Genomic DNA, 16094 nt, shown 5'->3' with positions numbered 1-16094 from the left:
AAACGTCTGGGGAGAGTTGTATAATGCTTTAAATAAGTTTAGCATATGTATTCCAAAATGTTAAAACTTTAAAAGTCTCCGTATATGAATATGAGCGATCCTATCAAAAGCCTTATCCGCATCTAAATTTATTAATAATCCTTGTTGTCTCTTTTCTAGGTTACAATGATAAATAGCAGCAATTGCTTTCCTAATCGCTTGGACTGGGTATCTGTTTTGGAGGAAGCCCATCTGATTAGAGGTAAGTATAGTAGGGAGAATTTTTTGTAGTCTATTTGCCATAATTTTTGTTATAATCTTTAGGTCTTTGTTTAAGAGAGAGATTGGTCTGTAGGAGGACGGATCTGAGCGGTCCTTTCCTTCTTTATGAAGTAAGATAATTCTAGCATCCGCAGCTTCATCCCACAACTGATTCCCTTGTAAGATATCATTGTATAAGGATGTCAATAGAGGGGTTGTTTCTGGGAGTAGAAATTTATAGAATTCCACGCCTAAGACATCTGGGCCTGGAGATTTGCCATTTTTAAATTTAGTAATTGTCATTGTGACCTCTGTTTCCGTTACAGGTGCATCTAGGATTTCCCTATCCTGGACAGAGAGTTTATTCAGATGAGCTTCTTGGAGAAACCTAAGGCCGTTATCTGTGGAATCGGGAGTCAGTTGGTAAAGTTTTTGGAAGTGAGATGCCATCACGTCTGTGATGTCATTTGTACTACGAGCCAATCCAGTGGGAGTTTTGAGTTTCTGGAGTTTGTTTTTTTGACTAAATTCGCCAATAGTTTCCCAGATTTATTTCCCCATCGGTAATATCTATTTGCAGTATGGTTTAATTTATGTTGCATCTGTTCAGTCAATAAAGTATTGAAAAGAGCCTTCGACTCTGTGTATGTTTTCTTTGCTACAGCAGAATTAGTAGATTTTTTAAGTTTTTATAAGCCTGAGTGAGTTCTTTTTGTAGCAACCGATACTTTTCACTAAGGGACCTCTTCCGCTTAATCAGGTAAGATATGATATGGCCTTGTAACACTGGTTTGGCTGCTGCCCATAGTAAATTTTTGTCATCCCAGTGGGCTAAATTGTCATCAATATAATTGGCCCAATGTTGCTTTAGATAATTTCTAAAGTCTTCATTATGGTAGAGGTAAGTTGGAAATCTCCAATTATGCGAGTATGGCTGGGGTGCAGACAGAGGGAGGATGAGTTTCACCGGGGCATGGTCTGAATTATCTATGTTACCAATATTAGCGTCCTCAATCGAGGCTAAAAGATGGGGGACAGAAAGATGTAATCAATCCGCGAATGTGAGTTGTGGACTGCAGAAAAGAAAGTGTAATCCCTAGTGTCTGGATATACTGTAAGTATCTGTAAGTATCTTGTAAGCAAAGATGTTCACAGAGAGAGTGCAGCGGTTTGATTCTATTGAGGACGTGTGTGGATGATGTACCTGACTTGTCCATGTAGGGATCACACCGTGTTCATGTCACCACCAAAGATCAAATTTGAGGCCCCCCAGGAGTCTAACCGTTGGAGCAATTCTGTGAAAAAAGATTGGTTTTCATTGTTCGGAGCATAGACATTAACAAGAGTATACTTAGTCCCATATATATTCACATCCATAATTAGATATCTGCCCATTTTATCTTTAAATATTTTTCCCACCGTACTATTCAAAGCAGTGCTCAAAATAATTGCCACACCCCTAGATTTAGAAGCATAAGAGGCAGTCGTGACAGAGCCTATCCATCTATCTTTCAGAGAAGTCGTGTCACGTCTGCGCCAATGTGTCTCCTGTAGAAAAGTTATATGGACTTTGTCCCTTCGAAGGTGGTCCAATACCTTACGTCTTTTTATAGGAGTATTTAGACCCCCGACATTCCAAGACACAACCTTAATTTTCTCAGGGATATTATCCACCCAAGGGTTAATAGAATCTTGAGTAAAAGACATATTAATTTAGCCTATACCTATTTTTTGGAAAACGTATGTCTCAATAGTGATAGCGTATCCGGGCTGGCTGTCCCAGCAAGCAGACCAGGGACCGGAATAGGTTAAGGGTGTGGGAAAGTGACTTGCTCCTAAAGGCGCACTGGCCTCCAAATTCCAGATTAAAACATAATAAACATAATAACTAATCAAAAAGTTCAACTTGAAACAGCATGGCGGCATCTTAGCCGACTGTTCATATCACGCCCTAGGTCTCTTCAATAATATAGAAATATAAGTGTAGGCCAAAAGGATCAATAAGTAAACCTATCATCCTGTAATGCAAAAGGAAACAAGAAAAAAACGCAATGCAAACTATATTCCGAAGAAAAATAGTCCATAGCAAGTAGTCTAACTGAAGAAGTCCAGTACAGAAAAAACTAGAGAGCCAAAAAGAAAAAGTAACTTCCAACTGGTGAACAAGGAAGAAAAATCCAATGGAAGGTCTGTCATTCCAGGCCAGAAGGCCTACTTAAATATAAGTTATGAAGAAAACGGCAAGCACTCCTGGAACCACTCGTAAGTAAAATCAGCTTTTATTCAGTCGGTTAAAAACATGGGATCCTGACGCGTTTCGTATCTCACCGATACGTAGTCATAGGCATGACTACGTATCGGTGAGATACGAAACGCGTCAGGATCCCATGTTTTTAACCGACTGAATAAAAGCTGATTTTACTTACGAGTGGTTCCAGGAGTGCTTGCCGTTTTCTTCATATTTCCTTACTCACCCCAGCTACGGGTTCGGGGCGATGCACCCGGGCCACCCTGCATGTTTGGTGAGTGCTATTTCTACATTAAGCCGTGTTTGAGTTAATTGCGGGATTGAATTCATGTGCAGGACCCAGGGTTCCCTATACACCTGGGTCAACAGAGTTCAAGGGTGAGCTCATTTGAGACAGATTTTCGTTCTCACCTTCCTCTGAATATAATTTTATTAATTTTGCACATGCACAAGACGTTTTGTCTTTTCCCGTTTCTTATATATAGATACAGGACTATTTGGGCCGACAAAAATTTCTTTTTGTATTAATTAAATATAATTTACATCAAACAAACCCAACAGGACTGCTTTGCTTTCAATAAGGATTAAATGTATCTTAGCTGAGATCAAATAAAAGCTACTTTTTTGTTATCATTCTTAAACATTTGAATTCTTTGCTTAAAATGGAGTCTATGGGAGATGGCCTTCCTGTAATTCGAAGCTTTCTGGATAAAAGGTTTCCAGATAATGGCGTGATAGCTGAAAACTTTTATCCTGACATCTGGGCTAGTACAGTTTGTAAAAAGTACTATGGAATGCATTGAGAATATATAACCTTATGTTAATTATAAGGAACACTGTCCTCAAACAATCAGCTTGTGATCATGAATGTTTTCAAGTACAAATACAACACATGTAAGCATGTTCAGCTTATACTAGGGAAAGTAATGTATTGGTTCTCAACATCCAAAAAATAATATTTGCAATGAAATAGGTAAGAACTGCACAAGCCAACCTTCAAGTAACTATAAACAGATTGAAGAAAATGTGAAGAAAACAGGTAGTCGGCACAAGACAGACCACTTGTATATAAGAGCCTCTTCAAAGGCTTGCACCGTGTGAACAGCTTGTTCAGCTCTCCTCTGCTCCATAACTCTCTAAACTGTGCTTTACTTGACACACAAGTCTCCTGTCTCTGCAAAGTGGCAGGATGATTGAAGTGCTGTTCCTGGGAGTTCTCTGCAGCAGAAGGAAATCATGAATGGGAACTTGATTCTACGCCTCCCCTAGTGCTTAGCCACAATGCTATTTCCAACTTGCTCCTGTCTCTTAGCATAGTGTCTATGGTAGTCGACAATGATCCTGTTTTACAACCTTGTGCACACAGTATGATCACTGCTAACCCAGCATTGCTCTTTCCCCAAGTCTTATGTAAAGTTTACAGCTTTTCACATGCTCACAACCAGGTTTTCTGCTGTCTGTATCATGTCTGTAATAAAAGGGAGTGTCTAATCAAAGAAACTAATTCTGATTAATATTAATTTGATATTTTAAATAATTGTAACATGCCATTAAAAAGCCGTTTTTCCCGTGAAACAATGTAGCAGAAGGCAGCCTTGGATACTTCACAGATTTCACAGATAAAAAAATCAACTACCAAGGCAAAGGTAGACCTCAAAGGGATTTTAATGAATCCCTCCCCGCCATCTAAGGAACTCCACTTTTTTGTGTGGTATCCTAAATGAATAAATAAAACTCAGTGTAAACTGCTTGCAGCATCAACTGAGCTGTAGCTGGAACGGCACAGGTTTTATTAGGTGCATCTCTCTACGTGGTAGTCTTCTGTAATGTTTAGCTTTGCTTCAGTGCAAACTTGCTAATGTTCCAGCTCCATGGATCCAGTCCTGCCTTTATTTATTTGCAGTAGCTGTAAAGAACACATGGTTTAGTTAGGCGCTAGCACCCCTGAGCTGTGTTTATATTCATGTGGAAGGCTTCATTGTATGTTTTTCTTGCTCAAGCCTGTTACTTCTGAGCTAATTTGACTTTTCAAGCAAAAGTTGGATTGTATTTTTGGATTCCTGTTGATTCAGCACCCCCCCTTGACTTGGCAATGAATGGGTGCATGCGTTTCCCCTATATACACTAGCAGCTGACATAAACCCTTTCAGTTCTGCTATTTTCCCATTATAGCTCTTCACTATGGAGTGAGTTTGATTGCATGAAGCCTGTGTTTTTTCTATTCTTTTTTTCCATGTCCGCTTGAGTTTGTTACAAATAAAGAAACAAGATATCTTAAATGGCTGCTCTTCCATTCAAAGCTGCATGTTAAAATTCACAAAGCTAAAACAGGACCCAATGTATAGTATGAGAGCTAGTTTTTATTTCATAAAGCATGTGGTATTCTTTGTACTGATGTAATTCAGGGAAATTTTGTTATCCTCAATCTGTTAAAAAGTGGCACAGACCGCTTACACTTACAGCTTTTGGCTGCTGATGGGTTTGTATTTTAACACTTAACAGGACTAATATTTGCTCTTAAAAAACCTTCTACAAATAAATCTATGACTGTACAAGTGCGCCTTGTATTTGACCTTCACTGTACCTTTAAGCAGACTGTGTCCTGAAGACCCCCTTAATCCCAATATATTTAACAGAAGGGGTGATGTTTCTCTGAATTTCTAATGCTTAGCTGAGCAAAACCTTTCTAAGATGGATGCTACAGTTGCCCGGCAGCATTAAACCGTAACCTTTCTGTTCTCGTGTTTAAATTGAGCTGTTATCTCTTGCAATAATCTTCATTTGAGCAGAATGTATGATTTAATGCCCTGCAGCACACTCTTAACTTATACACTGCTGTATAATGTTTGGATGATCCTTAATGGCACTCAAGAATATGGGAGCAATCAGAGTCTGGTCTGATGGAAGATAAACACAAAGCTGCTTTACTATGTGGTGTAGTCTCTTATGGGAACAAGAATTTCCCTTGTTATTTGGCTGAATTCTCTCTCAATGATTTCATATCAAAACGACGAATTCCCCTATTCCAGTGAAATGTATCCACTAGTAAAAGCAAGTTTCCTAAACACAATGCTATCAAAATTGTTACTGCAACCCAAGATACGTTAAATGTTTGTTTTCTTAATACATTTGTCTTTGGTAAGCATCTCTTTTCTGTTGTTGCCATAGTTCCCAGAACTTTTGTTCATGTTTTTGTACTGAAGCACAAAATAGAAGGAATTGCTGGATGTGGCAGAGACTAGAGAGAATGCTATAACCAGTCTATTTACAAGGGCCCCAGATGACGGCCGTTAACATATCATGGCTGCCAAATAAGAAAAGGTTTAATAGCAACTCGTGTAGAGATTAGCAACACGTCTGTTCATGCTGTTGGACCTGCCATTAACCCTAAAATATACTATTTAAGCCTCTTCTCATTTTCGGTAAACTATTTGCATTTCAAAGTACAGCGTTTGCTTATATTACAGAGAGCTGGGATTAATTTTAGCCCGTCTTCTGTCTCGAGTTTAAATTGTTAGTGGACACAAGATTTGTCTGTGCACATTACAGCAATATTTTGCATAGAAATACTGCCAGGCATCAAATAAAACATTGCACATTGTTTTCAGGTTTACATGTAATACTCCAGAGGAATTATTCTTGGCATGTGCAGTTCGAACCACAGCACAAGTTGTTCCTACTGAGCACATGGAATTTTACAAGGAGAAGCCAGATATGTCTGGCACTATAGTATATGTTACAGATATCCTTCCACATGACAGGGCAGTCAGGATCATCAGATATGGTCTGTACTTTCAGGTATGCATCAGGTATCCATAATATGCACCTTTTTCCATATATTCCAGTAGTGTGTCAGATAAAAGGTTCAGTTGATTACCATGCAGATTTATATAGCAGCTACAGTGATACATTGCAACTGAATACAGAGATCCAGGATTTAAAACACCAGTAACAATAAATGAAAGGGTTTTGTATGTATTCCTATATAATATACTGTTAAACTGCAATAGTTAAAACATTGTGTTTCATGTAAATATGCTGCTGTGTATACTGTATGTGGAGGCTGCTATTTTGGTTGAAACTGGGCTACAAGGCTCACTTTGACATAGTAGATAATGTAAGCTACATAGGTCAGTGCTGTCCAACTTCTGTGGTACCAAGGGCCGAAATTGTTCAGTCACAGCAGGCAGACTTCATGTTGGGGTCACACAAGGGGTACTCGTGGGTCGCCAGTTGGACAGCACTGATGTAGAGTACAGTAGAGTAATTTTTTTCCCCAGAGGAGAAAATGCCAATCGGCTGCCTTTGACCCCACTCCTCACTATAAGTATTTGATAACTACAATTTTTTTTGTTTTATTTGCAGCCCTTAATATTTTAGATCTAGTTGTATCCCTCAAGCATACAATATAAGAATTATATCCAACACACAACAATAAACTTATGCTCACAGGATGAGAGTGATATATAAAGAGCAGCAACAAGGATTAAATGGTCGATTTAGAAATAAAGCCAATTCTCACATGTCTTAACCAACAAAACTATTACCCCAACTGATGTTTTGGTCATCAGTTCGCGACCTCTATCAAAATATGAAATTAACTGAATAGAAAGAACTGCACTAATTTCCTTCCTTCGTCTTTTTATGGGCTTATTACACTAAGAACAGTTCTCTTTACATTAACTATGCATGCCAAGGGACTGCCATATGAATATTATTCCTTAGGAGTGTTGGGAAAATGCTTCCCACTGAAGTATTGGGTGCAAAACAGACGCTTATTTCAAGCTCTAACCTGGAGCGGCTTCTTGATGAAGTACTAGCTCCATTGTATTAGCTCCATTGTGAGTATATCTTGAGACAGGGCTTGTATCGATCAGCAAAGCGCACCTCAAAACTACAGACTTGCATAAAAGCTACATGACCCAGCCAGCTACAGATATACTCTCAGTCCAGCATAATGTATATGACAGCATGCAGGGCAAAATAAATGGCTGAAGTGTTTCTATGTGCAATCCTAAAAAACTGATTGAAGAGGGTAGTTCAAAATAAAATTAACTCTTAGGGGCAGATTTATCAAGGGTCGAATTTCGAAGTTGAAAATACTTTGAAATTGAATTACTTCAACTTCGAATATCGAAGTCAAAGTTTTTTTTTCATTGAATTAGGCCATTTGCGGTTGAAGTAAAAACGTTTGATTGAACGATTAAATCCTTGAATCGAACTGCTATTTTTAGCTGTAAAAATAAAATAAAAAAGACAACACTAAAGTCAACCAATTTATACTTCAGTTGCTGTGGCCGGTGGCCCTGACAACCTTATAGCAATTCAGCTGCAGGCTGGAAAGAAGCAGAATATTAAAGGGCAACTCAACCCCAAATAAACATTTGCCTAATAAAGGTAAACATAATTCTAAGCAACTTTCTAATATACATGGAGTGTGGATTGTTATAGGTAAATAGCCAAATCTTTCACCACAATGCGAAGTGGCATATTTTTGTAAAAATTGGCAGCATTGGTTTCATGAGCACTGGAAACTTTTTCTGGAGTGATAACAAAGCTTTACGTGTAGCACAGGGGCGTAACTATAGAGGAACTAGGGCCCAGGAGGGTAGGGGGCCCAGCGAGACCCTAATTACTTAGCAATTTTAATATATCTTGGTAAAATAGGCCAACTTATAAATATTTTGGGGCCCTAAATTGAATTTGCTATGGGGCCCAGTAACAACTAGTTACGCCACTGGTGTAGCAGGCTCAAGGAAGAGTTGGGGTTTGGTGGCTGCTAGAAGCATGCTACCTTCTTAAACATGTAGTTTAAGGTGAAGAAGAATAAATGTTGGGAGCTGATTTTCAGATTGTGGGCTGAGTTCTAGTGAAAGCAAACCTTAACACTACTTTTCTGTTTTAGCATGATTATGTCCTGCAATAGAAGTGGAAGAATTTCACTGGCCTGCACAGAACTGAACAGCTTCATCCTTCCCAACATTTAAACAAATCTGAAGAGGGACACAGTAAACAGCCAAGCTATGTACAGCAGCAGAATTTTATGTCCTCAAAAATACTGTATATTTATCAAATAAGACACCTGTCCCTTTTTTATTTTGGAAATGACAAATAAAGAATCATTAGATGGGGGGGCGGAGCCGAATGCTGAGCCGGTAGGACGCGCAACTCGGGAGAATCCTGTTCAGCCCATGTAATAGCTCCTTCTCGTGCAGGACATTGCCCTCAAGCGGTGCTAACATCCGCACTTACCTTCCGCAGCAGAATATGTGCAGAGGAGCGCAAAAGGTACGTGCTGACACGGCTGCAAAGCTGGGGCAGTTTGCGCGCAGCATGGATCAAAATGGCGCCCGCAGCCCCAATACTCCGCCTAAGCAGGCCTCCTCTCCCAAGGTTTCCGCAGCCCCTCCAGAGGAGGCTGTGCCATCCGCTCAAGATATCATGGCTGCAATTGCGGCTTGCCAATCCTCCATTACCGCCACCCTTACATCTAAGATAGATGAAGTAAAGGTCGAGATCTCGCTCCTTAAACAGGATATGCAGGCCATTAGGGAGCGCACTGGTGCACTTGAGGAGAGAGTCAGTGCGCTGGAGGACCGCACAGCACCTGTCAATGGGGACATTACGCAGCTCCAAAAGCAGCTGAAGTTAGCTGCTGATAAATTAGAGGATATGGAGAACAGACAGAGGAGATCAAATGTGAGAGTAGTGGGGCTGCCAGAGAGAAGTGAGGGAGCCCACCCTGAAACTTTTGCAGAGCAATGGCTGAAAGAGCTATTGGGGGCAGAGATTTTCTCCTCGCAATTTGTTGCTGAACGGGCACATCGTGTCCCCACCAAGCCCCTGCCTCCTGGGGCCCCTCTGCGTCCATTCCTGATAAAGCTGTTAAATTACCGGGACAGGGATGCAGCATTAAGGGCAGCAAGACAAAAAGGTGATCTGCAGTACAAGGGCGCACGGGTTTAGTTGTACCCTGATTATTCGGCCGCGCTGCAGAGACAACGCAGCTCCTTTTTAGGAGTCAAGAGGCAGCTACGAGATTTGGGAATCAAATACAACATGATTTACCCCGCCAAACTGCGCATAATTGATGGTGATAGGCCACAGTTCTTCGAGCGTCCGGAAGGGGCCCTCCACTGGTTGGAAACACGTCCCTCGAGGCAAAGACAGAGCCCACGCCCAGAGCAGGCCAGTCCACCTTCATCCTCATCATGATCCCCTTTTGCTTCTTCACGGATGAGGGGCTGAGAGCATACAACTCGGCAGCAAGTCTATACAATGGAAGAGTTGAGACATCCCTGGGGATTGGGGTTGATGTGGTGTCACCGCTACATGGGTACCAGTACGAGGGGCATTTTTCAATTCTTGTCCATCTCCCTTTGCATATATAATTACCTGGCTATTGTGTGAAAAGCAACAGTTACTGGGATTGAGAGGAGCTCTGATGCCATAGCAGCGGACATGCCCGTGGTTTGTCTTTAATTACTGTTATTCTTTCGTTTTCAAGAACTACTACGTTTTGGAGGAGATTTATATTTTTTGATATTTTTGTCTAGCGAAGGATTATTTGGTTTGGTGAATACCGGAATACCGTATACCCCAAAGACAAGGGAAGTTCATAGTTAAGGGATTAATGTATCTCCAGGTTTGGGTGGTGATACCGGGTGGGGGAGTTCTGTAGGGATTTAAAATGCTGTACTTAACTTTTCTTTTCCTTTCTGCTTCTGACTATTTCTTCTGGATGGGTTCTCCATGCGGCTATTCAGTGGGCCTGGGGTCAGTCAGTGAGCGGTCCAATGATACCTAATGCTGTCCAGCCACCACATGCATCATGGCAGGTACTAAGATTAGGTTAGTCTCTTGGAACGTAAGAGGTCTCAATGATAGGATAAAAAGATCCTTGGTACTGGATCACCTTAAAAACTTGGAACGGACATTGTGCTTCTGCAGGAGACTCATCTAATAGGGCAAAGGGTAAGGGCTCTCAGGAGATACTGGTTGAATCCTACCTTTCATGCTGAATATTCTACGTATTCGAGGGGGGTGGCAATCCTTTTTAGGAAAACACTTCTGCCTGTGATTGAGTCTAGGTATGGCAGATATATAATTCTTAAATTGAGCTTAGCATTGACCCCATTTATATTAGTGAACGTCTACTCCCCACCCCCGGGGGACATTGCCCTCCTGCAGACTATTCTGGGAAAGGTGGCTACCTTAGGGGATTACCCCACAATTTGGATGGGGGACTTTAATGCGGTACCTGTTCCGGGAATTGACCGCCTTAAACCTAGCAGGGGTGACTCTTTTGCTGTGAGGGACTGGCTCCGGGCATCCAATTTAACGGATGTTTGGAGGTGGTCCCACCCTGACAAGCAACAATTTTCTTGTTTTACAGTCTCCACTGCTTCCCTCTCGCGTATTGACTTAGCATTTGCCTCCCCCACACTTCTACCGTTTGTGGATTCCATTAGCTATACCACACACATTTGCTCGGACCATGCTCCTTTGCAAATGGACCTGGGTCTTAAGCCCCAACCGGGAGGGAGGCAGTGGAGACTACCCCCAAAGTGGATTCGACATGAGTTTGTCAAGAAGGAGTTTACTCAGCAATTCAAAATGTACTGGGAGATTAACTCAGGCACAGCGCCAGCCCCAACTGTATGGGATGCAGCCAAGGCCTACACTCGAGGCACATACATTTCACTTATCAAAGAGGCTAGACGTAAGGCGGATACAGGGTTGTTAGAAGTCCGCAAGGTTTTGGAGGAGGTAGAGGAAACACACGCGGTTAATCCAACTAATGATACTGGTGAAGCGCTGTTATCTGCCCAAAGGAATGTCAATCTAGCATATATGGAAAAATATTCACAGAGAGAGAGATGTATCGAGTAGCTAGTTGGTATGACAAGGGGGATAAGTGTGGCAAGCTGTTGGCAATGCTGTCCAGAGAACCGACACAGATAACGGCAATCCCTAGGATCATTACGGCTGACGGAACAGTGCACCAAAGCCCAGATCAGATATTGAAGGAATTTTTTTCCTACTACTCTGACTTATATAGCTCAAAAGTTGACTTATCTCAGGATGCCCTGAACCGGTGTCTGGATGGCATTCCCTTCCCTAAACTTTCCAGAGATGATACAGAGTTACTAAACCAAGTGATAACCACAGAGGAAGTTCTGGAGGCTATAGCCGCTTTTCCAAATGGAAAGTCGCCCGGCCCGGATGGCCTTCCTATAGAGTGGTATAAGGTACATGGTGAGGCTATTGCCCCACGATTGGCCTCTCTATTCAATGATATTATCCAGGGTGCCCCCCTTCCAGCCACCTCTAAACTTGCGACTATTGTGTTGATTTTAAAGGAAGGCAGACCCCCTGACAATTGTGGTTCCTATAGACCGATCTCTCTCCTAAATTCTGATGTTAAAATCCTGGCCAAAATCCTTGCAAACCACCTGAAACTGGTGATAGACAATCTGGTCCACCCAGATCAAACAGGCTTTATGCCAAACACGGGTACGGATATCAATATTAGACGCCTGTACACTAATATTTCGGCCAATCATCGGAATGTGGGAGAGAGAATTGTGGTATCCTTGGACACCGAGAAAGCCTTCGACACTATAGTGTGGCCTTACCTGTGGCAGATCCTTTCTCGGTTTGCTATTGGTAATAACTTTATAGCGTGGGTTAAGGCCTTATATGATTCCCCCAGGGCTAGGATACGGGTGAACTCGGGTCTATCTGGTGAGATCCCCTTGGCTAGAGGGACGAGACAAGGGTGCCCGTTGTCGCCTCTTCTCTTTGCCCTCGCGATCGAGCTCCTGAGTGAGATAGCTGGCTTTGGAGATTTTTCTGGTCTTCGGATAAATTGGGGGAAATCTCTTGTTTTCCCCATTGATGCTGGAGCCCAGCAGGATGTTCTACATGGCCCCCTATCACAATGGGTGGATAGTTTCAGATACCTTGGGATAATGATACACAAAGATACAAGAAAATATGTGGATCTTAACTTGGCCCCTCTCATTGGATCTCTCAAACTTAGGGTGCATAATTGGGCAAATCTACCTTTATCCTTACCTGGACGCATCAATCTATTGAAAATGTTTTTTCTACCAAAATTTCTTTATGCCTTTCATAACTCTCCAATTATACCCCCTAGGAACTGGTTTAGGCACTTAGACGCCATAGTACGTGGCTTTGTTTGGGCAGGTGAACGTCCGAGGATTGGGTGGCAGACTCTCCAGGCTCCAGCTAACAGAGGGGGATTGGCCCTTCCTAATTTCCTACTGTACTTTTATGCAAGCCAGCTGGTATATGCCTGGTGGTGGCTGAACCCCAATCCAAACAACCAGGCGGTGGTTCTTGAGGCAGGGATAGTCTCCTCATTCGAGGCTTTGGCCAATCAGTTACATAGAGGTATAGCCTCGATATATGTTCTTACACCAGGTATGAAGACGATATGTACAATTTTCCAGAGAGTGGTGGTGTCTCCTTGCCGTAAGAGAAATCAGTGGTCCAAGTGGTCCCCTTTGTGGGGGAATGACGCTTTTCTGCAATTAAGGCATTTGCCTGATGCTGCCACCTGGGCAGCGGCTGGAATTAAGTTTTTGGGGGATGTGGTTGGTTCTGGGGAGATAAAACAATTTGCAAGGTTGAAGGAAGACTTTGACCTACAAAATCACATGCTCTTTAGATATTTGCAATTACGTCATGCGTTATCAGCTCAGTTTCCAGAGAGAGCTCCAGAGGTAGTGAAGACTACTTTAGAAAAATATTTGAGACGCCCTGAACTGGTAAGGTCACTTAGTTGGTTCTATGCCCTTCTCCTGCGGGATGACTTTGATCCGCTCCAACATTTCCACCAGAAATGGCAGCCTGAGTTTCCCCAGTTGAACGTAGGTGACTGGAAGGAAATTTTATGTCAAATTCCTGAGACTAACATTTCTGGTAGAGATAGGTACATACACACAAAGTTTCTTAATCGTGTATACCTGACGCCTCACAGACTGGCCCAGATTTATCCTGGCTGTCCTGATGTCTGCCCTAAGTGTAATGGTGCTCAAGGTACTTATAGCCATGTTTTTTGGGACTGTCCTGAAATGCAGAGTTTCTGGGCGGAAAAAATGCAGTTTGCGGAGATTAAGCTTGGACTCCCCAATGTATGTTCACCTGAACTTTGTCTACTGGGAATAACTGAAGGCCTAGATTTGAGCACCAGTGAATGAATCTGCCTTTTGCAGCTATTGCACTTCGCCAAAAAAGCCATCCTGATGACTTGGAAGGCAACGGCACCTCCGTCTTTGAACTTCTGGAAAAAACTAATCGACAGTGTTCTTCCCAGTCAAAAATTGACATATATGGCTAGAGGCTGCCCAGAAAAATTTGGGAAGATATGGCGTGCCTGGTTGGAGGTGGGCCAGAATGTTTGAAAGTCATCTACCTTTTCTCTGCTAAAGGCAATATGTGGAATGTGACCGGGACCTATTGATATGTACGGACTGAAACTGGCTTGTGCACTTTTACCCGTAGTGGGATGCCTAGTTAGGCATGCCCACATTGGCAACACTTTGTGCCGAACGCGGAAGACCCATCCCCTCTTTACTCTTTCCTTTTCCTCGGTTTACCCTGAGGTTCTATCTTTCTTGACTCTTTCTCTTTCTTTTTCTATGTAACTGGATGTTTAAAATGCAATAAAGAAAATCTGTTTAAAAAAAAAAAAAAGAATCATTAGATGTTCATGTATTTTACCTTGCCTTAAACGAGAAGGAAAGCTGAAGTGTGCCAAACTTTAACATCAGTGGTTATAATGACCTACCAGATATACTGGGCGAGTGATCCTGGTCACTGGAAGCTGCACTGGCCCAGAGTACTTCTGTAGGAGTAACATGTAATGTTGTACTTCTGGGCTAGTGCATGTACAACAGAATAAAAACTTCAATCAAAGTGCTTCCTTTTTTTTTTTTAATTCTATTGCACACATGCTGGTCTGGGGCCACTGGAGAGTGAAAAAGTGGATGAAGATGATCACTCCATAGTGCTCCTGCAGAAATATCCCAGGCCAGTATAAAATGGGGGATCGAGATAAACTGCAAGTTTACAAAGTATTACACCAGCATTTATACGTAAATTATCACTTTTAGAATGTTGGAACATTTCCTACTTTATGATTTGTCTTTCTACTTATCTGTGCCTTGGGAACTTACGGTTTTCAGGAATCTTGACGCTGCTTAGATTTCATCTATTTCAGGGGACAATCTTGAGCTAGGATGTACTAACCAGAGTTTTATATAAAAAAAAAAAACAAACACCCTCTGAAGGCATTGATTTTTTTTAATATAAACAAGTGCCTTGCAAAAATCTGTGCAGCATCAGTAGCAAATGCAACAGCTGCAAAGGATCCCTGGTACAGGCAACAAGGTGGTGGCCTAGCTCTCTCATTACCCCAGGAGATTGTATTATTCGGCTAAGGGTACTGCCACACCAGGTTCATTCTCGGCCTGTGAATAAATGCAGGTTGAGAATCAGATTTGTGGAAAGGCCACCAAGAACCAGGATTTTAGGGGGCAGCATGCTGCCTAACCACACCACATTGGCTCAGAAATACAGGGGAAGCGCAGGAGATAAAGGTTTTTAAATTTCCCAGTGCTTTGGTCTCAGTGATAAAAATTTGCATGAATAAAAGCATACCTCCCACCCTTGACTAAATGTACAATAGTGTAGCTAACATGCAAAACGGAAACGCTCTGTACAGAGTAAACTATAGGACCTATATTATCTCTATATCTGATATAGCATATGCAGAACGACTACCAGTTGGTACCCCCCTCCCTCACCCCCCCCCCCGTTCAAATAAAGGGAAACAGAAAATGATAGCAGTGTAGACTGTAACACTTTTATACAAGGCATTAAAATACTCAATAATAGTCTATTGAGTGGCCCTGCCCAAAAAACACAAACAGCACACCACACAGGTTTTAGCGGGTACTAAATAAGTTTATTGTCAATGCAACATCATAATGTATAAACCTGTCCAAATATGTAACGCAAAAGTCATTCTTGGATTATGTATGCCATACATGTGTTTAATCAATAACATTTAATTTAAAAAAAAAAAGCATAGCTCACAACTGTCCTGTTTTCAGAGGGACAGTCCGGCTTTTGACAGCTCAACCCGCAGTCATGGGTTTGTACTGGAAAGTCCTGATTTTGTCTGCACTGAACAGCTAAAAACAGATACAATGTTTCTTACTTAATTGGCTTTTGGCAGAGAGCCCAGAACAGCCACGAGGTTCAGATAAGATACTGTTGTAATAATTTTGAGATAAGCAAAAAGGTAATTGTAACAATTTAGATAACAGGTCGCTTGGGAGAAGTTAGACTCACAGCTTACAGGGCAATTCACCTTCAAAAGTGAATCTGAGTCCTGCAAAAACGAAGTGTTAGTGTTCAGCCAAATCCCTGTACATTGTATTTGCGCGGTTCTTACTAGTTGCAGACTATTGTCAAGGTTTCTTTATGGCACATATAGGTGCAGACTGGCCTTTTCGGCCTTTGCAATTGAAAGTATACACACTGAAGCCAAGTAATGGTATGGAATAACGAA

General features: G+C 41.8%; 1 long non-coding RNA gene across 2 annotated transcripts in view; it reads left to right on the top strand.

Annotated features, from left to right (window-relative positions):
• The window catches only part of LOC121393775, a 40872-nt gene extending 40001 nt beyond the window's left edge, over nucleotides 1-871 (top strand). For both annotated transcript variants that reach the window (XR_005961338.1, XR_005961337.1), the window contains 2 exons: nucleotides 160-241; nucleotides 567-871. This is a non-coding gene — a long non-coding RNA (uncharacterized LOC121393775). The remainder of the gene's footprint in view (nucleotides 1-159; nucleotides 242-566) is intronic.
• The last annotated feature ends 15223 nt before the right edge of the window (nucleotides 872-16094 follow it).

This window comes from Xenopus laevis, chromosome 5L (genome assembly GCF_017654675.1).
Source record: "Xenopus laevis strain J_2021 chromosome 5L, Xenopus_laevis_v10.1, whole genome shotgun sequence".
NCBI lineage: Eukaryota > Metazoa > Chordata > Amphibia > Anura > Pipidae > Xenopus > Xenopus laevis.
This window is presented reverse-complemented; position numbering and strand designations above follow the sequence as displayed.